Source organism: Hordeum vulgare, chromosome 4H (genome assembly GCF_904849725.1).
Source record: "Hordeum vulgare subsp. vulgare chromosome 4H, MorexV3_pseudomolecules_assembly, whole genome shotgun sequence".
Lineage (NCBI taxonomy): Eukaryota > Viridiplantae > Streptophyta > Magnoliopsida > Poales > Poaceae > Hordeum > Hordeum vulgare.
In genome coordinates this window covers 143,543,109-143,551,114 of record NC_058521.1, presented here as the reverse complement: position 1 = coordinate 143,551,114, position 8,006 = coordinate 143,543,109, and positions in this window count along the sequence as shown.

Genomic DNA, 8,006 nt, shown 5'->3' with positions numbered 1-8,006 from the left:
ATTAGATGCTCTAGAGAGCTATATGTTGTTCAATAATGAGAACTATGTAAGAACGTTATGTATTTATTTTGGTCACTACTATACTTTGGCTTTAACGTGATGATGAATTTCTATTAATATGGTCACTTCTCTATTCATGATATGTTGTAATGGTTTTTAATACACGCACCCATGTACAATGTAGACACCTACTCGTATTTTGAATGCACAAATTGGCAAGCACTATGCAAGGCTTATGCATTTGAGCCCAATATGCTTATGACCTTTGATATTCGTCCGGAAGATGAAATCGAAAGTAATATCGACATCTGGGTCGATGAGCAGACGCCTCCAGTTCTACCATTATGTGAGTTTCTCAACCATATTTATTAAGTAATTTATATTGTTTATTTAAAAATAGTTGACAACTTATTTCCATTGACAGTTTATTTTCATTCTTCAAAACATGTACGGAAGATGGTAGACAGAACCTATTACTACAATGATGAAGCAGAATTAACTTGTAAGGAGAAACATCATCTTGTCGCATTTATCAATAATCTTGAGAATTACAATACCTATCAGGAAACTCCCCCACATTATGGTCAATACGTGCCACAAGTGCACGTGGTGAACTACAGTAACATGCATGGAGATTGTATGGTAAGATTTTCTACTATTACGACATCCGTGCATCTTTTGCATAAATTCTTGTAAAACTAAACTACATTGCTAGCTACAAATTTAATACTATGTTTTTCAACAGAAAATCCCGCAAGATTTTGTGCCTCATCCAATGTTTCCAAGAGGTCGCGTTGATGTTATGAGCATACGACCAGCATGGCCAGGTCAGCCTAGGTATCTGCATCACTCCTGTCCACATCGGATTTTTAAAACCGATGAAATGACAATCAAAGCTTGGAAAAAATGTATGGTCAATTGTAGAGAGCTACTTGGAAGCAACATTGTGCGTAGGCAAAGAATGGGAGACAAGATGATCTCCATTCTCCATAATGGAGAGTCAGGGCCTATCTTGTTTTATGATATTCTACCTAAGAGAGGGTAGAGTAGGTCATATGAGAGAGGAGTAGGTCCTAGGTACACCGTGTTATTATGTGCTACAATGTGTTATAGTTGATGATGATGAGGAGGAGGAGTTGTGATTATGACTAGTGACTAACTTTTGTTATATGATGTCTCATTGATGAAAATGATGATTAAATAGTGTTGGTGGTAATGACTATGATGATTATTAGCTATAGTGATGCAAGAGTTTTTATATTAATATGATGATGATGTTGATCATGATTATCATGATGATTTGTTATTATGATCATGATTGGTTATTATATCATTGGGGGAAGGAAAGCGGATTAGATTCATGTGTGGATGAATCTTCGATGTTGGGTTCATTAGCCCAGATGTCGTAAATGAATAGTCGGTACGCCACAATACCTAAGAGACCGAGGATAACTTGCTAAAGTCGTTACTTCTACATCACGGAGAAAGAGATGACACTTCTCTCTATTAGCTAGCTAACACAATATGAAACCCCTAAATTAACCCTTCAAAACCCCCCAACACCCCCCCCCCATTCAAAAAAACCCCACCTCCAGGTCCCGGTTGGTATTACCAGCCGGGACTATAGGCCCTCCTGCCTGGGCTCCCCGCAGAGGCCACGTGGAGGCCCTTCTGTCCCGGTTGGTAAAGGAACCGGGACTAAAAGTTTTGGGCTTTAGTCCCGACCCTTTAGTCCTAGTTCAGGAACCGGGGCTAATGGGCCTCTGGAACCGGCACAAATGGGCCATTTTGTACTAGTGGCTACTGGATCTAAACAAGGTGGTGGCGCCACCCCCTTCGTCAGGGATGAAGGCTAGGTGGTGAGTCCTTGTGGCATCGCCGGTGGCGGAGGATCTTCGGACAGGGACGTCACATGATGTGGTGGCCCGTGCAGGAGAGATGGGTTATTCGAACAGATCAGGGTGAAAGCTTGCTTCCGACTACTACCAAGGCCAGCGATGGCGGCGCTGTCTACATCGTTCCCTTCCTAAAGGCACCGCCGAGGAGAAGTTCAAGGCCACTCTATGCTACCTCTGGGGGAAACCCTAGATCAGTAGATCGGATGACGGCAACGCTCTCATGTCGTTTCCCCCTTGGGGGCGTCATTCATGGAGTTACACACGAGCTCGAAGGACCATTGGTCGGCATCTACGGTGGAGCGGTGTTCCCTGTGACACATCGATGTCGTGGAGTCTCGCCGGCGAGGTGCAGCAAAGTCTCGGCGATGGATGCATGATGATGAGCGTGCGTAGGGAGGAGGCGATGTCTGGCGCCGTGAGGGCATCGATGGCAGACCTTGCAAGGTTGATGTGTTAGTAATTGTTCTGAAGATGGATTGATGGAAGGCGGCGGCGGCGACCTATGAGGGTGCGTCGGACCGGTTTGTGCTCCTGACCCGGTATGTGGCTCGGTCAGGGTCTCCCGCTTTAGATGTTAGGCTAGGTGAGAGGTCTGGGTATGTGGCTCACACTTTCTGCACCCCTTCATCATTGTATAGGAGTAGCGACGGATGTTGCCAAGAGGACGGCTTCAGACATATTGATGTATTGCTTTGTAATATTTTTGTAAATAATTAATAAAGTGGCTGCATGCATCTTCCACATGGGAGTTATTTATCCAAAACCACCACACTTGGGGCTAGGTTAACATATTAGTATTAGATTTGAGCCAGGTCACAAAAAACCACCGAAAATGAGCCTAATGCGTAAAGCAGAGCACTGATTGTCAGATAACCTCGCGAAAACAGTCAAACTGACCGGTTGGGCCCACCTGTAAGGCTGACGTGGCATGACTATGTGGAAATTTTGCTGAGATGGACCAAGGTCCCACCTGTCATCCACCCATTGCTTTCTTCCTCCCCATCTCTTCAATCGTTCACATAGATGAAGGAAGCTCCGACGGAGAGGTGCTCGCTGGCGGCAGCAGGGCGGTGCAAGCGGAGGATGAAGGCGACGACGCTTGGGAGTGGGAACAAGGGGGCGCGGAGCAAGCTCGCGCGGCCAACTGTTGGCGTTGCTTCCCCTCGCCGCGGCGGCTCTAGCGCCCTCCGTCGACCGCAAGAAGAAGCTCCACCACCTTGTTTAGGAGCTCTAGAAGGCCTCCCTGACCAATCCTATTGGAGCAATTCGATCGGGAAGTTCAGAATCGGCCACGCTATGGTCGTCTTCTCCACCTCCGACCACACACCACCGGGCCTCGATCTCCCTCTCCCGCGAACCTCTGCGCCTCGCATCTGGTCCCTGGGCTTCAACACCTTCTCTGAATGCCTCCGCTGCAAACGTCGACAAGTTGAGCGTCCCTGGGCCGTCTTCCCCGCCTCGCCATGCTCCGTCGTCAGCTGCCGCTGACGAGGACGTCGCTCGAGTGCTACCTCGTCACGTCCGAGCACGCATACGTGCTCAAGGTGAGCCCCTTGTTCCTTCCCCGCGTGGCCACAGCTTGGGTTGACCGGAACCCATCCCGCGCCGCCGGGTATGCCAATTTCGACAAGGTGGTCACCCCCTTGGTAGGACGACGGGAAGAGTTGCCCGAGCTTGCGGGCGGGATGGAGGCGTATGGCCCGACGTTCCTCTTGTCATTGCTCCAGCGTTTCTAGCCCGTCGTTCCCCTAGTCATTGCTCTGACGTGCCCATGACGTGATGTGCTTTCTTCAGCGGCCAGAAGATAAATGGAAGATGCACGATTGAATACCCCGTAGAAAGACTATTGTGAGGAACACGATTGTTTAGTCATTGAAATGTAGGGCCCGCGTCTCATTTGTCATATCAGCGGATCAAAGCTTTTGGTCTTCGCCACGTCAACCTGACAGGCAGGCCCCACCTATCAATTTTGCTATCTTCACGACCAAATTCGAGCATCAGTGCTCCGCATCACGCATTAGGCTCATTTTCGATGGTTTTTTTTGACATGGCTCAAATATGATACCAAGCTTTTACCCTAGCCCCAAGTGTGATTGTTTTGCCTAAATAACTCTCCAGATGCAAAGGTCGGGATTCATCCTCCTTTTCTAAAAAAAAAAAAAGTAAAATCAAATTCACATGCATGCATTCGCTAGTTTTAGGGGAACACGTATTCATACCTTTTTCTTCTTTTGGCCAGGAAGAAGTCGCACTCATTGGGATTAAGCAACAGTGTTACGTGCTCTTCCATTACTCAGCATAATTTGAAATGCGTTTTTTGAGTTTTTTTTTTTACCTGGGCATAATTTGAAATGCCTCTCTTTTCCGTTACTCAGCATAACGGAAACAAAATGTCTGACAGAAATTCAGTGACTAAACTTCAGTCACTATCAGAAAACCCACACGCCATTATGGAACAAAAACCTGTTATCAGGTTTCGCAAAAGCAAAACAGCTAAAATAAAAGCACAACCAGAACACCACAACAGCTATGGCAGCAAAAGTGAATTGTTCATCAGAGTGAATTGTTCGAGTGATTTCTGTGACTTACTTCATTTCAGTTTTTTTAAAACCTTACTCAAATTTAGTTTTGATATATCATCCGCGATTAATCTCAAGAGGTACCGACACAAAATATTCTGCCCCCTTTTCTCCACTTGTAAGTGAATGGTCCAAAAGCGAGACTTTTCTCCATCGCCAGGATCAATGTGTTGTCCAAGTCTCAGTTTGGCATGGTTACCCTTTTGGCCACTCCTGCAAGCATGCCCGCTTTCCTTTTTTGGACGTTTGCAGGCTTTCTGTTTTTTGATTCACTTCTCTGACCAGCGGCCACCATCCGATGAGAAATTACAGGACACGTGTTACTCTAACACGATCAGAAATACCATAGATTTTGGGAGAAATGTCTTCTTCAACAAAAAAAAAACATCTTTGTATCTCGTTGCTTTGGCAGAAAAAACAACTCAACCGCGAACTAACCATAACTCAGATGTTTAAGTTTTTTATGATGAAACCAATCCATCGGAGTTTAAGTTTTAGATTTAATTTTTGAATTTATTTCAGTCTTTTTGATGATATTGTTCAATGAAAACTCAGTTAAAGCATCTTCAATAGACGATGCATATTTGGACATGTAAAAGTTGGTATTATGTAGTTCACATCATCAAAAATTATTTTTTACATCTCCAAAAAAGTATTAGCTCAAACAGATGATGCATATTTGGTGATGTAAAACTGCTACTCCAACATATGATGTATTTTAAGATGTAACTAGTTCAACACCGCCAAGGCGGCAGTGCGGTTGCAGATTGAGCGGCGGCGGCCGAGCTTTAAGAGGGGCTAGCTGGAGGCCGAGCGAATAGGAGCGACGCAACATCCGAGCCTCTCCCTTCAAATGCGGTGGTGGGAGATCGAATGGCCGGCAGTGGGGCTCGAATTGGGCAGCAGCGCATCTAATCATGGTTGGACTGGCGGCGGCGGGGCGATGCTAGAAGCTTGAATCGGGTGGCGGAAAAGCGACGACGGCGGGGCGACGCAAGAAGCTCGAATCGGGTGGCGGAAAACGACGGCAGCGGGTGTGCGGCTTGAATCTGGTAGTGACGGGGTGGTGGGGGACGCTCGAATCCGGCGGAGGCATTGCAACGATGATAAAATGTTCGACATGACCGATTTTTAGACGGAGAGTAGCAGAAAAGCGATGGCGGCATGGTGGTGACTGTGCGGCTCTAACCCGGCAGTGGAGGGCAGTAGGAGAAGCTCAAATCCGACGATGATGTCACGACGGCGAGGTGAGGAAAAAACGACTGATGTGACCAATTTTTAGGTGAAGGACGTCGGAAATGTGGAGGCACCAACAACGAAGGGAGTGGGGAGGCTGGATCTGTTGGCGGCGGGGTGTGGCTCGACGGTGGGTGTGTAGCAGGCGGCATGGAGATAAGGATAGTAATAAATAGGTTATGAGGCGAGTAGAGCAATACCATATCCATACCCGTGTACTCAATGGATACAAAAATTTACTCATACTCATACCCACGAGTATGAAATTTACTCGTACACATACGCATTAGCTATCCAACGAACAGATCAAACAATACACAAACTTTTGACATTTTACTAGGGGCAGGGGCGCACATGTGGTGCGCCTCTTGAGACGTCCCTCTGCGTTCATAGGTCGTCTACGGACTTGAGAGTTTCTGTTTTGTTCAAATAGCCACATAACTATAAGGTAGATGTCGTGGTAACGATTCCGGCAATAGAAAGGGGGTAGGATAACGGAGCATGATCTATTGAGATGCACATGGGTGACACGGTGGTTTTAGCGAGTTCGGGCCTCTCACAGTGGAGATAACAACCCTACGTCTCGTGCTCCGGAGAGGCTTTGTTTTATCTATCATGGACATGAGTTACATGGTATAGAGAGAGAGCCACAGCTCTAGGGAAAGAATGAGCCTGCATGGGCAGAAGAAGTCCCTAGAAATGTGGAGGGGGTGGCTTATATAGAGTGCGCCACCCCCTCACCTCTTATGTTACAAGATGGGGCATTGATGTCGTAATGATAGCCCACTACAGAACCCCCTCTATGCTTCGACTGCCTTGCCGACTGTTGGTATTTGCATACCCGAGTGAGTCGTACGGCCGAGTGGTTGACTATCATCCGAGTGGATGGAATCTATTTGTCCGAGTGGATCCGAACTGAGTGGACTAGATGTTATCGCGATCCAGCCAGGATTCCCTTGTAGTCCTAATAATGAGGTGCCCTTGGGTAGGACATATAGGTCAGGCCTATGACCCTACCCTAGGGTTGTATCCCCGTCATTAGCCCCTGAATGGATCAGGGTCCGAGTGGTGAAGGTGTTGATGTAAATTTTGTAGCAGCAAGTCGAACTTGAAAGTGCTTCAGGGCCTTACAGAATTATGCGTCGGTTGAAGTCTCCATCATTCGCCGTGATCGATTCCGCTGAGTAGTACGTCCGAGTGAACTTGAGAATTGAAGTAGATCCTTACAGAATTGTGCGTCGATTGAAGCCTCCATCATTCGCCCTGATCGATTCCACTGAGTTGTATGTCCGAGTGAACTTGAGAATTGAAGTAGATCCGAGTGACCAACAGGATCTTGAGACTCTGACTGATTGCTGGTAATCGGTTGGAGTTTGTTAAATCTGCTGAACTTGAATGTTGTTGTTGGACCTGACCAAGCATAATGTTTCTTTTTTGTATTTCTCTTCAAGTGGGGGCGCGCTCAGTGCACCCACTGGGTGTAGTCCCCGAGCCTCTGTCGGACTAGATGAGTCTGGCAAAGGGTTTAAATCTTCCAGTGCTCATCATGTTGAATGTTTGTTGAATCTGCATTGTATGATTTCTGGATCAAAGTCAAGTCTCCGAGTGTATTTTTTAACTTAGGCGATACGGGGTCGCAGCTAAGCCCCCGAGTGTGGAGCATGTCCGCACTCAGAGTTGTTTTTAACTTAGGCGATACGGAGTCGCAGCTAAGCCCCCGAGTGTGGAGCATGTCCGCACTCAGAGTTATTTTTAACTTAGGCGATACGGAGTCGCAGCTAAGCCCCCGAGTGTGGAGCATGTCCGCACTCAGAGTTGTTTTTAACTTAGGCGATACGGAGTCGCAGCTAAGCCCCCGAGTGTGGAGCATGTCCGCACTCAAAGTTGTTTTTAACTTAGGTGATACGGAGTCGCAGCTAAGCCCCCGAGTGTGGAGCATGTCCGCACTCAGAGTTGTTTTTAACTTAGGCGATACGTAGTCGCAGCTAAGCCTCCGAGTGTGGAGCATGTCCGCACTCAGAGTTGTTTTTAACTTAGGCGATACGGAGTCGCAGCTAAGCCCCCGAGTGTGGAGCATGTCCGCATTCAGAGTTGTTTTTAACTTAGGCGATACGGAGTCGCAGCTAAGCCCCCGAGTGTGGAGCATGTCCCCACTTAGAGTTGTTTTTAACTTAGGCGATACGTAGTCGCAGCTAAGCCTCCGAGTGTGGAGCATGTCCGCACTCAGAGTTGTTTTTAACTTAGGCGATACGGAGTCGCAGCTAAGCCCCCGAGTGTGGAGCATGTCCGCACT